Source organism: Helianthus annuus, chromosome 5 (assembly GCF_002127325.2).
Source record: "Helianthus annuus cultivar XRQ/B chromosome 5, HanXRQr2.0-SUNRISE, whole genome shotgun sequence".
NCBI classification, from domain to species: Eukaryota; Viridiplantae; Streptophyta; class Magnoliopsida; order Asterales; family Asteraceae; genus Helianthus; species Helianthus annuus.
Genome location: NC_035437.2, coordinates 88,804,189 through 88,821,330, shown reverse-complemented (window position 1 = coordinate 88,821,330; position 17,142 = coordinate 88,804,189).

Below are 17,142 nucleotides of genomic sequence, written 5' to 3'. Positions count from 1 at the left end.
GACCCCTGGTTGCGACTCGAAACCTCCACGTTGCGACACTAGTTGCGAGTCGAGAACACCTGGTTACGACTCGCAACCATAACATGACAAGCCGAGACCACAGGTTGCGACATAGGTTACGAGTCCCGTTGCGACTCGAGACCTTAGCATGATCAGCCGAGACCACGGTTGCGACTTAGGTTGCGACTCGCAACCACCCATGATCAACACAAACAGCATGACTCGAAACCATGATTGCGAGTCCGGTTGCGACTCGAGACCACGCTTATTGGACTTGCTTAGTTACGGGCCATGGTTAATGGGCCGGCCTTGTGGACTTCTGTATTAACTATTTTATGCGTGTTTTGGGCTTAAGTGATTGGGCTGAACAGATGGGCTATACCTATACGTGCTACTAACTGATTATGTTGTGCACTGTTGTTGAAACTACCATGATGTAACTGTATGCCATGACTACTACTTGTACGTGCACTGCTTGGTTTGAATCTGATTATAAGTGGTATCTATGTTAGGACGTAATTGACTACTTGCGACTTGATTGACCTTTCTGTGTTACTACCGAGCAAACCAAGGTGAGTTCACACCCTCTACAAAGCATGGGGTTCCCAGGGTTGGGAACGGGGTTAAGGAACGTGGGTTCCTCGTCCTCCTTGGATAGGACGGCTATGATTCAGGAATGTGATTCCTCGTCCGGATGGACGGATAACTCGTACTAGACTAAAACTCTATCACGAAGTCCCTCCTTTTTGTATCGACTTAATCGCCGGGCCAATGGCGAGCGGGTCATTAGTTAGATAGCGCTATTTAGGTCTGACAAACCTCACACCGTGCCGCAGAGGACGGGCGTGAACTAATGGATCTGGGGCACGTCAATGATGATAGACATTGATGTTTTCAGGGCACATAAACATGACTACAGTCAGCAGTCGATATGGTAACGAGTCTAGTGTACGCATGGGGTAGCCCCCACGGCCGAAATGCCTGATAACTGACATGGGGTAGCCCCCACGGCTGGAATGCCGGAGTAACTGGGAATGAACAAGTCACGTTTTTTTAAACTATGGGGTAACCCCCACGGCAGGATGCCAGTTAAAGGGAACTGTTTTCGAAACAACTAAAACGAACACCCAACTGTGAACTCACTCAACTAGTTGTTGACTCGTTACTACATGCTTTGTAGGACCATAGGTACTCAGCTGGAGCTTGCATGGAGGAGAGTCGTTGTGGGACACGGATTGCTGCGTACCTTGTTAAACTTGAAAACATTTGAACTTATGTTTTACTTTTGAGACTTATGCTTCCGCTTACAACTTAAACTTGGTTTTGTTGGAACACCGATCGTAATGGTTAAACTTTTATGATTATTTATATGCTTGTTCAGTATGATTGGTGGCTGGATCCTGGTCAGTCACGCCTCCAAGCGGTAGTACTCCGCAGGTGGGATTTTGGGGGTGTGACAATAAAGTTACCTAAGAATAAAATGGATGTTTTTATTAAATAAATAGGATTTATTCCTATGAAATATGTGTATTGAAAACTTGGGTTTTACCCATATGTTTAATGTTATAAAACATGGTGGTTTACTCTGATTAAATATTTCCTAACTACAGTCCTGATGAAAATTTCCGCTGCCAAATTGGATAAATAAACATGATACCACCGAAACTGGCTCACGGCCGCCCGTTCCCGGGAACTAGGGATCGGGGGCTGTGACAGTTCGGATGACAGCATGTCCGATCGGATGACAGCCTATTCGATCGGATGCCTGGCCGATCGGATGACTGTCCGATCGGATGACAGCCTGTTCGATCGGATGCCTGTCCGATCGGATGACTGTCCTATCGGACGGCAATCTGTCCGAACAATCTAGACGTCCTTGGCACTTGACTAACTTTGAATATTTTTGGTGGTTTTGATCGAGACGGTGTTGTGACGTGCTAAACAAGAGAAACCCCATTTCGAACCAAGGGACCCGATTGGACAGGAATCACCCAAGTCTGGCCGGTTTACTGATTCGTGATGGTCGTTCTTGTTTAACCCGAAATCGGTCATCTCTTTGTTAGAAACCAGATCTTGAACCAACACAACACCTAGAATGAGTAGAAGGTCGGTACAAGCTCTGATTCTATCGGTCTTGAGTGCATTGAGTGTAAAAGAGTTGAAAGAAAGTTGGAAAAACCATCTTTCAATCCCTTTCACCATGAATATGTTCAGATCTATGCAAGATCTTTGTTTATTTATGTGGAAATTGTTCAGATCTATGTTGTTCTGGGTGGATTGAAGCCAAAACATGAAGTTCATAAGAACACCATGATGACATCATCCTAGAACACCTTGAATCTAGTGATTTCACGGTTAAAAGTTGAGATTCAAAAAATAGAAAGGTGTAGAAGTGCGTGTAGATCGAGAAAGTACAAGATTTAGGTTGAAAACTTACAAGACTCGCGAGAAATCGAGAGGAAATAGACCCAAAGCATGCTGGTCGAGTGAGAGCTGTCACATCACTTGAACAGTGATGTGACAAGGGCTATTTATAGGCAAGAGAGGAGAGGAGGTGGTGCAGTGCATCGGATCGGATGGTTGTCCGATCGGTTGGCTCTCCGATCGGATGGTTGTCCGATCGGATGGTTGTCCGATCGGATGGCCATTCGATCGAAGTGCCATTCGATCAAATGCCTCAAGCGAGCTGAGTTTTGGCGTTCCGTTTCGATTGTTAAGCGTTGAGATAGTTTGGTTACACATTCTCATCCACATTTTCATATATTTATTATAATTAGCCATGTTGGGTCGTATATACATATCCATATTTCAAAGTTGCGATACAATAATCGGGTTTCGTTTCGAATATGCGTTACTTTGCGACGCTTCACGGTCATCGAGGAGGGTAGAATAGGTCCTCTCTCAATGTCATCATGAACGTTAATGTGTGTGATGCGATGTGCGTTTTGAGTAATGAGTTGCACTGCGACATATCACGGCTATCAAGGAGGGTAGAATTGGTCCTCACTCGACATCTTCGTGGTTGTCAGCAAGTACAATGTGATGTGATAATGATAAAATATGCGATAATATGCGAAAATATTGCAATATAGCGGTGTATGCGATATAATTACATTATGATCCGAACCTCTGGTGCTAGGCGTAACGAGTATAACGAGTAGTAACAACGCACGAACGTGTGGGTTGTTACAGTCTCCCCTGCTTTATGAAATTTCGTCCCGAAATTAATCCACAAGAAGGGTCGCGAGAGTTGATGCGAATGAGCGTAGCGATTGAAAGTGACGAGATAGCGAGCGATAGATAGAGAATTAACGCGTGAGAGCATTGCGAAGACTAAGCGAGAATGACGAGTTAAAGCGATTCGTATGATCAAAGGCGATAACACACACAAGAATGCGATCCCAGAGCGTTTTAAATTTTCGAAAAGAAGACTTTAATTAGGAAAAACTTGTTTATGAAAATCTTCTCACGGTGCGGCATTAACAGTATTGATGTCCACACCAGTGCTATGAGAAGTGTTTTGGTTAGGTTATGAAAAGATCTAAAAAGTGTTTCAAACTCGTTTTACGAAATTTTCTCGCCCCACGGCGTTAACTTGCGTCGATTGTCAAACCAATGTTACAAGAAAATCTTGTTTTGTACAAAGGTTTTCGGAAAAAGTTGTATAGGAAAAGTTTTGTAAGAAAAATTTGTTTTCACAGAGGTTTTTGATAATATCAAAATTTCAATTTAAAGTTGGCCCCGCATGGCACTTTCCCACGAAAGTTCGACAATATGGCTAAAACACTTATATATAGGAAGTACCAGCGGCGTATCCACCATGTTTTTGCCATATGGCTTCCGTCCCGTGAGGCGGTGTCATGCGTGTCGACATAGTACTGATAGATTTCGATCCCCTTTGTCCAAGCGAAAGATGGTCGGACCAAGTGTAAGAGAAGGATTAGCAAACTGAGCGATGAAGTCGTTTTCGAACTCAATTTAGCGATACGAGCGAGTGCGAGAAGCGGTAAGCGGTACGCGATAATTGATGACGCAAACACCAAACACCAAGCGTAGTAAAATGAAGACGGCGGCAATGTGCGAAAAGCGATAAGCGACAACCGTCGAGCGATAGGCGACGATCGATGCGTTGCAAGCGATAGAGATATGCGATTCGATTGAGTTGGACACACCACAAACATTAACCCCCATGGCCTTTTTCCACGAAAGTTTGCTAATACGGTTAAAACACCACCATGTCTTAGCCCTATTAGTTTCGTCTCGTAAAGCGAGGTCATGAGTGCTAATCATAGCGCAGATAACACAGATAACACAAATAGCGATACGCGATAAGAGTGTCGAAGCGATAAGAACATCGAAGCGATGAGATAGATGCGAAAAACGTTAAGGCGATGAGCGACGAGCGATGAGCGGTACTTGTCGAGCGATCTACGATACGCGTTTTGCAGCAAGCGATACACAGTAAGCGGTAAGCGATGGAGCGATTCACACAAAATATGCGATTAAGCGAAAACACCACGAGCGATAACGATCCATATAATAAACGTTTGAGATTGCAAATACACGATAAGCGATAGCGCGTGACATATAATAAATGATTGCGAATTGCGAGATAGATTCCAGCGATAATGCGATTGCGAGCGTGTTGACTTACGAAAAGTCTTGCGATTACATGCTTTGGTTTGCGATTGAGATTGTTACGTCTTGCGATGTAGTATAGTGTGTCGAAAATAACCACAAGAGCATAATAAGTCTACGTTCCAACTCCACATGGCACTTTATTCACAAAACTTCGGTTGGTATAGCGAAACAACGTCATGTTTCAACCATGTGCCTCTGTTCCGTGAATAGGTGTCACACTTCGTCAGACATGGTCAAGACGCTTATATATAGGAAGTACCAGCGGCGTATCCACCATGTTTAACCATGCCCTGAACGTTAAGGCATCATTGAAACTCACTACGATCTCCGTGTACTAACCAAAATAATCTCGTGTGCACCCGTGATTAATTTGATCCTTGCACGTTTATCGTACCTTATCTCAAGAATGCATAGTAAGGGTAAAATACATTATATAGTACATAGTGCTAGCATATAGATTGTGCGCGAGTATAAGAGAGAAATATAATCCACATGCGACGATAGATAAAATAAGTTCCACACATAAAAGAAATTGACGGCGAAAAGTCGTATTATTACAACAACATTAGAAGTAAAATAACGTTGTTGTGGAGTACTTTTGCGGAGACTGCAGTTGTTGCTGAAATTCCTCAAGTTTGCGGTCCCGTGCGACAGTGCTGCGTAGGATGACCATACCAGTTGCAATTTGCGTAATAGCGACAGTTAGCTTCTGGCGGGTGATGATACGTACACGTGAAACACATGGGATGAGTTCTGTTATAGGCACGTTTCAAGTGAACTGGAGCTGCTCAGAGAGGTTCTAGTTGCGACAGTCCAGTTATTGAAGAGTCTGGGCTCATGGTCTTTCGTTTACGGCTGGGCTGAGCTTCCTGAGATGATGCAGTGTCGTCGGCGGATTCGTCTGATGATTCGCTGGAGATATCATCGGAGGAATCTTCAGAAGAATCGTCGGTAGAATTGTTGGAAGAATCGTCAGATGAATCGATGACGATTGCTTGATGCGCTTGTTTGACAGGATTCTTGGAGAAGAATCCGTCCAAGACTCGTTTATCGTTGATCTCAGCGGCCAAGCGGTAGGTTTCTTCGATAATAGCAGGTCTTGCAGCTTTGACAAAATCGCCCACACATTCAGGCAAGCCGCGAATGTACTTCGTTATGGCTTTTTCTGAAGTGTTGACTTGACTTGGGTAGATTATGCTAAGCTGTTTGAACCTTGCGGTGTAGCCAGCATTGTCACCTTCGACTTGCTTGATTTTCCAAAATTCATCTTCTAGCTTCTGGACTTCGTGGGGAGGGCAGTACTCTTTCTTCATGAGCTCTTTTAGCTCATCCCAAGGGAGAGCATAAGCTGCGGTGTGACACTCTAGGTTTTCCCGAGTAACCCTCTTGTATTAACATTGTGTGTATATATGTTATTAAATGAAAGTGCGTGTTATCTTGATGTTCTATGTGATCCTTTTGCTAAGTATGTATATGTAGTATATATGTATGTAGTGAGCCGAGACCACGAACCCGACTCGAGACCACTCGGTCTCGAGTAAACAGTAACGGTTGGGCCGGATTGGGCCATACACCCGAGAAGCCCACTCAGAACCCTTGTAGGGTGCACCACCCATACCGAGTATAAAACCCATGCCCAAGCCAACCATCCCTCATTTCCACCATTCTCCCACACTCACTTCCACACACACACTCCTTCTTTCTCTCTCACTAAAACCCTAACAATCAAGCTCACCTCCTCCTCTTTCTCTCGGATTCAATCGGCAACAACAAGGAAGGTCGGTCAAGCTCATCATCATCACTCGGACACTTCATTTTCTCACTTTCTTCCTTGACTCGGTGCCTTTCACAACCGGTTAGTGTTTCTTATCAAACACATGAAAATGTAGGATGAAAATGTTGATTGACGATTGTGTAGGAAGATGTTACTCATGGTTTATGAAGTATATGCTTAAAAATGTGTGTTTGTAGCATAATGAGTGTTTGCGGTTTGAATGTTAAATGGATGAATGTTGATAATAAGTAGTATACAAGCATGTTTTTGTATTGTTTGGTTACACTAGAGTTAGTAGTCGTTGATGATGAAACTGTTTGATTTACTATGTGCAAAGTGATAAAAACTTGTTTGGATATATTTGAATATGTGAAGAACATGTTTGAATGTGTTTTGGATATTTGAAAAATGGTGTATTTGATCTGTTTTGATTAAGGTTCAGACAAGAAAACATGTTTGTGCGATATCATTGGATAGTACATAATATCATGAAATCAGAATTCTGTTGGATAGTACAATGCGGGCAGACGCACCAGAATCAGCAGGCAAATGAGTCGAGACCTCTGGTTTCGACTCGAGACCATGGAGCTACAACTCGAGACCGCAACGGTTGCGACTCGAGATCCAGACCAAGCAACTCAAAAACGGACTTCAGGGACTCGAGACCATCAAGGTCTCGACTCGAGACCACATCGTGACAACTCGAGATCGGACTCGAGACCTCTGAGGTTGCGAGTCATGCCTGCACCACTCGAGACCAGCCATTACAAGTCAAGTCGAGACCTCCTGGTTGCGACTCGAGACCGCATGTTCTCGAGTCGAGACCACCTTGTCTCGACTGGGCTGCTCACTTTAGTTATTGGGCCACAACGTGATTTGTTTGGGCTGCCTGTTTAACTGAACTATGTGTTACTGTTGACTGATCCAATAGTAGAACAGGCCCAATAACTCAACATGTAACCGTATGCATGCTATGTGTTAGATTATGTGTAAAATATACGTGACATTCTCTGTACCCAAACCTGACCTATACTGGTAACCATGTTAGGACGTGGTGACCAGCGTGCTTGACAAGTAACCTAATCTGCCGAGCAACCCAAGGTGAGTTCATACACTAAAAGCATGCGTCCCAGGGAGGGACACGGACAAACTGCCAACTTTGGGAAAAATACTTTTGAACTATTATTTCCGGGGGAATTCCGAATGTGTACTTACTATCTCCGGGGGAGATACGTTTGGATATTATTTATAAATCACAACTAGCCAAGCTAAACGAAACTCTATCACCTTAAGTCCCTGCTTACAGTACCGATTAATCGTCGGGGGCGAACGGGTTATTAGTTGATAGCGCTATTAGGTTTGACAACCTCACACCGTGACCGGGGGGATCGGGCGTGAACTAGTAGACCTTGCATCTTGGTCAATGACAATAGACATTGACTTGGGGCACAACAACTTTCCGTCAACAGTTTCGGTATCTACAGTTTAGTGAGCTTACAGATGGGGTAGCTCCCCATAACGTGATTATAAATGCTTTATCTAAACAACTTACGTTTTCGAAAACTAAAACTTGACACCTCGTGGACTCGCCAACATTATGTTGATACCCTACTGCATGCTTTGCAGGTACCCAGTGATTCAGGAGCTTGCAGCTTGCGGATGTGTAGTGGTCATCTAACCCGTGTGTTGGGTTTTAAACAAACTTGAACTAAGAATTTTGTTTTAATCCATTTTGCCTATGCTTCCGCTACTTATCTGAACTATTACTTAAACTTAAAACTTTTGAACTTCGACTATGATATCTGCTAACCTTGTGGTTAGTGAGTATTACTTATGTTATTAATTAAATTGCTCAGTATAATTGGTGGCTGGATCCTGGTCAGTCACGCCTCCAAGCAGTGGTGTTCCGCATGTGGATTTTGGGGGTGTGACATGCGGAGATCCCACGTTTGTTACGTTCGGCTGTCCACCAGTCGAGTGCTCGTGATTGAAATACTCCAGTAGCGCAAGTAGTACGGAAACTATCGGGACACCCACTCTGACGAAGGGTAACTTCGATTGAATCGAACCATTGGAGTAGTTGGGACACACCTCCCTCACCCGTGAACTCCATCCACAGGCTTTGAAGTGTTTGTAGAGGAAAGCAGATTGCGGCGCTTCTGTCTTGAAGTCTTCCGAGGTTCGAGAGTTACTGAGAGACTGCACATGAGCGACAATTTGAGGAACGACTTTGGCCACTTCCTTGGCCACAAGCTAAACAATTTGTAGAAAAAGGGGCGAAAATTGATAAATCGAGAAATCAATAAGGCGTATAATAAACACTTAAAGCGTAATTAAGTTCATTAAAGCGTAAAAGCGGTGAGTCGTAGGCTTAGTAAAATAATCGGAGTGCCTCGGGTGTTTAGGCGTCGACTACCCAAGGTAACCCAACTATACCTAACAAGTTCGTGCACGCGCGTTGACCTAGAAGGCTCATGCTTCCACTGGGATGCAGCTCATGGCATTTTGTCTTCCTAGTCATCGCGTGGCTCGAGTTATCGTTATAGTCGTGTCCTTGGTGAGAGCTTTTTGAAAATCAATTTATAGAGAATGGAACGGTTTATTAAGATACGAGTTTCACCCCTGACTTAACAACTTCGTTCCTAATCGTGGTTATGCTCTTCGAATAAATTCGTGAGTTCCACTAGATTTCGAAATGGAGACTTTCGTCGAGATGTGGATGTCACTCCTAGCTCGAAGAAAGTTCTCGTGCTAGAAAAATGCGCTGAGTGAGCAATCTTATCGAGAGTTCTTGGTTTTCACACCTGGTCCCGACTAGATCACTCGGTTGTGATATGCGAGTATTTTTCGAAAACGTGTGTATTGTGTCAGCCTTAGGAAAGGCTAAGTAGTATTTCAGCCTTAGGAAAGGCTTCTTCGTGTGAAGCTGTAATACGTGGTGTTCACACAAAGTTGTAGTTTTTAGCAATTTCGATCAAGAGCATCAAGTAGGCCCATACAAACCCTACTGGGTTCGTACGAGTCGGCCTGTTGGTACTTAGACTATAGACTAGGTCAACTTCTAAGACGTCGACCCGGACTAGGTCGAGTCACAAAATTTTACCTAATTCCCTATAGTTATGGCTCTGATACCAATCTGTCACACCCCAACCGATGGCGGAATCATCAGGGCGCGGCACTAGGTGAATCAGATTGCTCAAGAGAATCCATATTAACTATATTGCGACAGTATTTAATGCGTTCATTATCCCATACTAATAAACAATACAATCACGTAAGGTATCACATATTTCTTGTCCTCTCGAACAATACAAATCCGACAACATAGATTTTAGGTGAGTTTCTAGACTTCCTAGCTTGATTTGATGTAGACTGCGACTAACCTGCAACATACGTTAAAACGACGTCAATACAAAAGTATTGGCGAGTATACAAGTTTTGATAGAGTAGCATAAAATAGCTAAAAGTGCTGCGAATTACTAAATACATAAATGAGATACCTCAACATACATGCATACAAGACTGATACTACCAGCTAAGTCACTCGAGCTGCGATTGCGATTGTATTCATCCTAACTAGACCCCGTCGGGTGCTATAGTACTATACTAGTTAAGGCGGGACCTCGCGAGTATAAGTCCTAACACATATGTAACTAGCATCACTTGTAAACATGCATAACAATTATTCGCAAGTGATAAACAGTTGATTGAATAATTCGTTTGATAAGTTTGATTTGATAGAAACGTATGTTACACCCAAAATGCGATAAAAAGGGGTTCGAGTATACTCACAGTCGGTGCTCAGCAAGCAAACACAACTTGGTTGGATTGAAGGGAGCGCGTCTGTGGTTTGCCTGATTACTGATTGATAGCGTAAGCGATGAACGATGCAAAGTGCAAGTGGGTTGGTCAGCGGTTCGATCGGATGGTAGTCCGATCGGACAGCTGTTCGTACGAGTGACAGTCCGTTCGGACGGTCGTCTGGTCGGATGACCGTTCGAGTGGATTGTTACTTCCTTTGGGAAGGATGTGTTTGTGTATGATGGCTTGACTTTGAAGCTTTCGTTGCAGCATTTTGAAAACAGAGAAGTATCTCAACCTTTCAGGTCGGTCGATCGAACGGTTGTTCGATCGGGTGATAACCCGATTGGTGGACACTTTAGTGAGAACAATTTCACAGCCGTTTGTCATTCAATCGGAGTGTAGCCCGATCAGGTGACAATCCGTTTGTATTGAATACGTTGAAAATGGTTTAAGTGTTGAAGTCTAAACACTACACGGTCGGGTGGTAGTTCGATCGGGTGACAATCCGATCGGAGAACAGTCCGTTCAATGTTCAAACTCCAAATTGTTGAAATAATAGTCAAGTGTGGGACCCAAGGTGAAATCAGTCCGTTCGGATGGCAGCCTGTCCGTTCGGATGACAGCCTGTCCGATCGGATGACAGCCTATTCGATCGGATGCTTGTCCGATCGGATGACTGTCCGATCAGACGGCAATCCGTCTGAACAATCTAGTCGTCCTTGGCACTTGACTAACTTTGAAGATTTTTGGCGGTTTTGATCGAGACGGTGTTGTGACGTGCTAAACAAGAGAAACCCCATTTCGAACCAAGGGACCCGATTGGACAGGAATCACCCAAGTCTGACCGGTTTACTGATTCTTGATGGTCGTTCTTGTTTAACCCGAAATCGGTCGTCTCTTTGTTAGAAACCAGATCTTGAACCAACACGACACCTAGAATGAGTAGAAGGTCGGTACAAGCTCTGATTCTATCGGTCTTGAGTGCATTGAGTGTAAAAGAGTTGAAAGAAAGTTGGAAAAACCATCTTTCAATCCCTTTCACCATGAATATGTTCAGATCTATGCAAGATCTTTGTTTATTTATGTGGAAATCGTTCAGATCTAAGTTGTTCTTGGTGGATTGAAGCCAAAACATTCGTTTAAGCTGACTCACCAGGGCTAAGAAGGACACAAGGCTACCCTAGCCTATTTTGGCTTGCCCCACGATACGCGACAGGTGAGGTGGAACCTATCGCGACACGCGGGCGGGTCCAATTTGGGCTATAAAGCCAGGAGCTTGGGACTGAGACTGTTTGCATATTTCGACGGAAAAATCATTTACGTACATTAAGTTATACGTTGTTTCGTTCAAAAGTACTTAAATCCCGAACCTCTGCTACGACAACAGGGTAATAACTCGATCACTGCTACGATACAATGTCCGATCGATTAAAACCGATCCGATGGATGTTTAAGTGCTGCCTGAATACGGGTTATACTTTGTCATTCGTCGTGAGGGTTTCGATCTCGTGAAATTATCGTAAATGTTGAATTAAGTTACTGATCTAGTTTTGTTTGCATTGTTATTTTAACTAGGTTACCAGGCTTAATCAGTAGGCGGACTCTGTCCGTTTAAACGTGCAATGTGAGTCATTCTATTTTTATTAAAATTGCTTTGTAAAACCCTAAATGTTTTCCAGTTATATGTTTACAGGGATTAAGTCTTTGTTATCTTAAGTTATTGGCAGTAAGTGGGGTATTGTGCACATTACTGCTGTTTTATCACTTTTAGGTGAACGGACCTAAATAGTGATACACGTCACTTTTGGGTGAACGGACCCAATAGTGATATGACCACAGTCACAGATCTGGTCGAGTGACAACTGAACCAGATAATTATAAGATAGTGGCAATTGTAATCGCTCTTAATACTGTAAATTATAACCATGTGTCGTTTTGTACAAATTGAATGACTTGCCAGTATTTCCCGCTGATAAAATCTTTTTAAACATGTTTCAGGTGATTTACTGTGAAGAAGGAAAAGTGTAGGTCCCTTTTCGCGGAGGATTACGAACCTAAACCTTGTTATACAAACCTACTAGCGAGTGCGGAATCCAAGCTAGCAAGCAAACCGAGTTAGTAGCAAGTAGAGAAACAAACACACAAGTTCACCGATTAACACAACTTGTATTAATGCAATGAGGGTTCGGTTACAAGCTCAATGTTTACAGAAATGTTCTATAAACTCTCTCAGTGTGTGTGTGAGTTCTGGACAGAATGCTCTCAACACTCTCTATCTCTCGGATGTGCAAATGACAGAACTAACTCACACATACATTGCATGGGTATATATATACCCAGCCCATGATGCCAGATCGAAGGATCCGAAGGATGGTCCGAAGGATCATCTTTCGGATACAATGCTTTCGAAGGATTAGCAAGGACCTCGAAGGATAGTCTTTCGAGGTCTATCATTCGAAGCATATCTTTCGATAAGATCGAAGGATCCAAATTATCCTTCGATCTCTACATCATCCTTCGATCAGAACATCTTTCAATATACAAACTGTTGTCCAAGTCAAACCGGAGGATGGTTGACTTGGTCAACTTACAACACAAATCAGGACATTGTTACATACAGACCGAATACAGACAAAGTACAGACACAAGTGTACCAACAAACTCCCCCTTGGCTGTAGCTTTGTCTTTATCTTCTATAATTGTAGACTCGTCTCGAACTTCGACGGTCTTGGGTCTTCGAGTTCTCAAAACTCTGATGTCCTTTCAAGTCTTCAATGTCGGAGGATCTTCAAAGTCTTCACGTCTTGAAAGCAGAGAGTGTATCAACAAACTACCCGTATCATGTAGGAAGTGTGTTGACAAACTCCCCCTTAACATAAGCTCCCCCTTGAGTTATGCTCGTGAAATACTCTAACTTTATGAAGTGAGATCCTTGTGGTGTTGATGATGGCCAACGGCAACTCGATCATTTTCATCACTTGAGTGCCTTCTCGTCGTGTCTTCATTCCAGAGCTTGTCATCGACTATGTTCTCCCAGCCTTTAGAATCTGTGCATGCAAGAAATCTAAACGCGTAATGAGAACAACTGCTTGGAATATAGTTAACATACACACATGACACACGAATGACCATGTCATAATCAAACACCGTCCGACAGTTTGAAAGTTTAAATTTGTCAATTTTAGTGTTTAACTTTCAAACATGCAAATTTTTGACCGTTTATGAAGATTTAGTCAATTCGGTTTTCAGTCAGGTTTCAGGTAACGAAGACTTGAGCTCCAGCATCGTACGATCGAAAATAAAGCAGAAATAAAATCTTTTTGGCTTTTATAAAGTTTATATTAAAACACAGATTTTAGGTGTGTTTTTGAAATTAAAAGACAACAATTTTAATATCCTTTGAGTGTTATCAAACGACATCACCGCTAATGTCGTGCTGATATGCACCAAACGACGAAACTGTTTAAAAGAAAAACAATAAAAGTTAAGCAGTAAATAAATATATACAGACATTCTTTTTGCGAGTTTCGAGGGTAAGAGAATCATATCAGTGTACGGTCATGCCAAAACACTCTTGTTGTTCAGTTAGTTAACATTAAGATAAGCATCCTATAACAATTATCGGTATTGTTGTCCACTTAAGCTCAACTTATCAGATGTAATCATGGCGAGGGGATACGTTAAGGTATGATTTATACTTACCGACCGGTGTTCATCCACATCACGACACATTCCCGTATCAAGGTATGCACGAGGGTTCATCTTACCGGTGAGTATACCGATTATCATCTGTTTGACCGTATAAATTGTGAGATACTCACTTATTTTGAATTGAAAACAAGTCCTATGTGATATAATCACTTATTGATGAGGAACTTGATTTTCGTATGCATGAGGGCACAGGTGCAAGTCCGTGAACAGGTCAGTACTTCCGTACAGCAGAGAGACGAACTTGACACCCGGATAAATGTGATATTTTTATCACTTATTTGATATGGACATGTGATTGTTTATCACTTATTGAGGTCGAATGCAGTATGTAATATGTACACGTATGTATAGTATCATGGAAGATCTAGACTTGCGTCCCCGTTATTTTTCGGTAAAAGATACAACCATGATACCCAGATGATAAGCAGCATAAAGACCGAATATCTCAGAACCTCGGCAATCTATCAAACGAAATTTCGGTACTAAGACCATATGCCAATGAATGGTTCCCACCTGATCTTCAGTCGATTAAGATTTATATCACCCTGCACACTTTAAAATGATTGTGAGCCTACCGATACATCTTATATAGAGCTGCTTATCGTTTTTCATTTAAGGTTTAAAGAGGTTTGGATAGACCACTGATGTACTATCATTTTCTCTTTTGCTCGCCAGGAAACTCATTTTTGTTTTTCTATTGTTTTTGTGTTTTTGAAATTTTTTGATGTTTTTGGATTTTCTGATTTTTTTTGGATTTACTCCCCCTAAAATCAATAAACTAAGATAAATTTAAAAAAACACACAAAGATATTTACAAAAATGATTTTCCGATGTTGGTTTACTCTTGCTTGACCTTAATGCCGTTTACCAATAATAAGAAGTCAAATCTAGATTTGTCAAAAGCTTTGGTAAATAAGTCGGCACGTTGGTCATCGGTGTGGACCTTAACAACATCGATTAGCCTTTTCTCAAAGCAATCACGTATGAAGTGATATTTGATTTCGATGTGTTTGGTCTTTGAATGCTGCACAGGATTTCTAGTGATATCTAAAGCAGCAGAATTATCAACGTAAATAGGAGTAGTTAGGAATTCAAAACCGTAGTCCCGCATTTGTTGTTGGATCCAAAGAACTTGGGAGCAACAACTTGAGGCAGCAATGTATTCAGCTTCGCATGTTGATGTAGCTACACACGTCTGCTTCTTGCACTGCCATGTGACTAGGCGATTTCCTAAGAACTGACATCCAGCCGTTGTGGATTTGCCGTCGATTTTGCATCCGCCAAAATCAGAATCACTGAAAGCTACCAATTCAAAGTTATTATCCCTAGGGTACCACAGACCGGTGTCAGGGTACGCCTTCAAATAACGAAAAATCCTTTTAACAGCAGCAAGATGTGAGGCCTTCGGGTTAACTTGATATCTAGCAAGCAGGCACGTTGGGTACATTATGTCTGGCCTTGATGCTGTGAGGTACATGAGAGATCCGATCATGGCGCGATAGATAGAAGGGCTAACAGCTTCTCCCTTCAAGTCTGGAGTAATTCCGTGATTAGTTGGCAATGGGGTACCAATGGGCGTTGCATCAGACATCTGGAACCGGCTCAAGATGTCACCAACATATTTAGTCTGATGGATGAATATCCCAGACTCTGTTTGTTGAACTTGTAGGCCCAAGAAGAAAGTCATCTCCCCCATAGCACTCATCTCGAATTTATCCTGCATGATGCGCTCGAATTCCCTACACAAGACATCATTAGTAGAACCAAAAATAATGTCATCAACGTATACCTGTACCAGAAGAAGATCTCCATCTTGTTCCTTGATGAAAAGAGTACAGTCGATAAGACCTCTACGAAAACCGTTCTCCAGCAGATAGTGTGATAAGGTTGCATACCAAGCTCGTGGTGCTTGATGAAGACCATAAAGAGCTTTGTTGAGCAACCAAACCCGATCGGGATGGATAGGATCTTCAAAACCTGGAGGCTGTTCGACGTACACCTCTTCTTCAACCACACCGTGTAAAAATGCACTTTTCACGTCCATCTGATAGACCTTGAATCCTTTGAAGGACGCATAGGCTAGAAAAATTCGAATTGCTTCGAGACGTGCCACTGGTGCATAGACTTCGTTGTAGTCGATCCCTTCAATCTGACGAAAACCTTGAACGACTAAACGAGCTTTGTTTCGGATAACAACTCCGCGGTCATCCTTTTTGCATTTGAAAACCCAACGGGTACCAATCTTCTTATATCCAGCAGGTTTCTCTACTAGTTTCCAGACACCCAGCTTCTGGAATTGTTGCAGTTCTTCCTGCATTGCTTCAACCCAAGCGTTATCTTTCAAGGCTTCTTTCCACGTTCTTGGTTCTTCCTGTGAAACATAACACGCGAAAGACCAGTCGTTTTGTTGCCCGGATTCTCGAATAGCTGCATACAAGCCTGCATTGTTGTTGTTTCGCAACATGTTTCTTGTTTGTACGCCACTTTGCACATTTCCAATGATGTTTTGTTGAGGATGGGTATTATGAATCCTTGTTTCTGTATTATCTGGAACTGGAACATTTATACCCAGGTTGTTAAGATTAAGATCAACAACCAATTCAAGACCCGGAATTGACGAAGAGGATGATGCAGTAGTCTCAGCTGTTCGATGTGTATCCACTGGAGGAGTACCCTCTGAAGTACCATGAACTGCTGTTGTAGGAGCTTCTTGATCTGCATCTAGAAATTCATCATCCTCTGAAGATTCGTTCAATTCGTTTGCATCATGAAAATCCTCATTGTTGAGAGTATTATTGTTCACCGAAGACGATGGTTCTTGATTAACAAGAATTGGACGAACCACCGGTGAAACTGTTGCATTGTCACTCTCGAAAAACATCCTAGCCGCAGCATTTTCTTCAGCGGCTTCAACATTGATCGAATTGAAAAAGTCATCGTACTCAAACATCCAAGGTTGACCCGGATTTTTGACTGGCAAGGTGTGCCTTTGTACTCTGACCTCAGACCATTCCTCGACCCTTTTGGTCTCTAGATTCCAGACTCGTAAGTTAGGGGTGGCATACCCAAGAAAGTATCCATCAATTGCTCTTGCCCCAAACTTTCCATTTGGATCGATGATTGTGCATGGAGCTCCAAACGGTTCGAGATAAGACAAATCTGGTTTCCGTTTTTGAAGAAGCTCAAAGCAGGTCTTGTTGTGTCTTTTGACT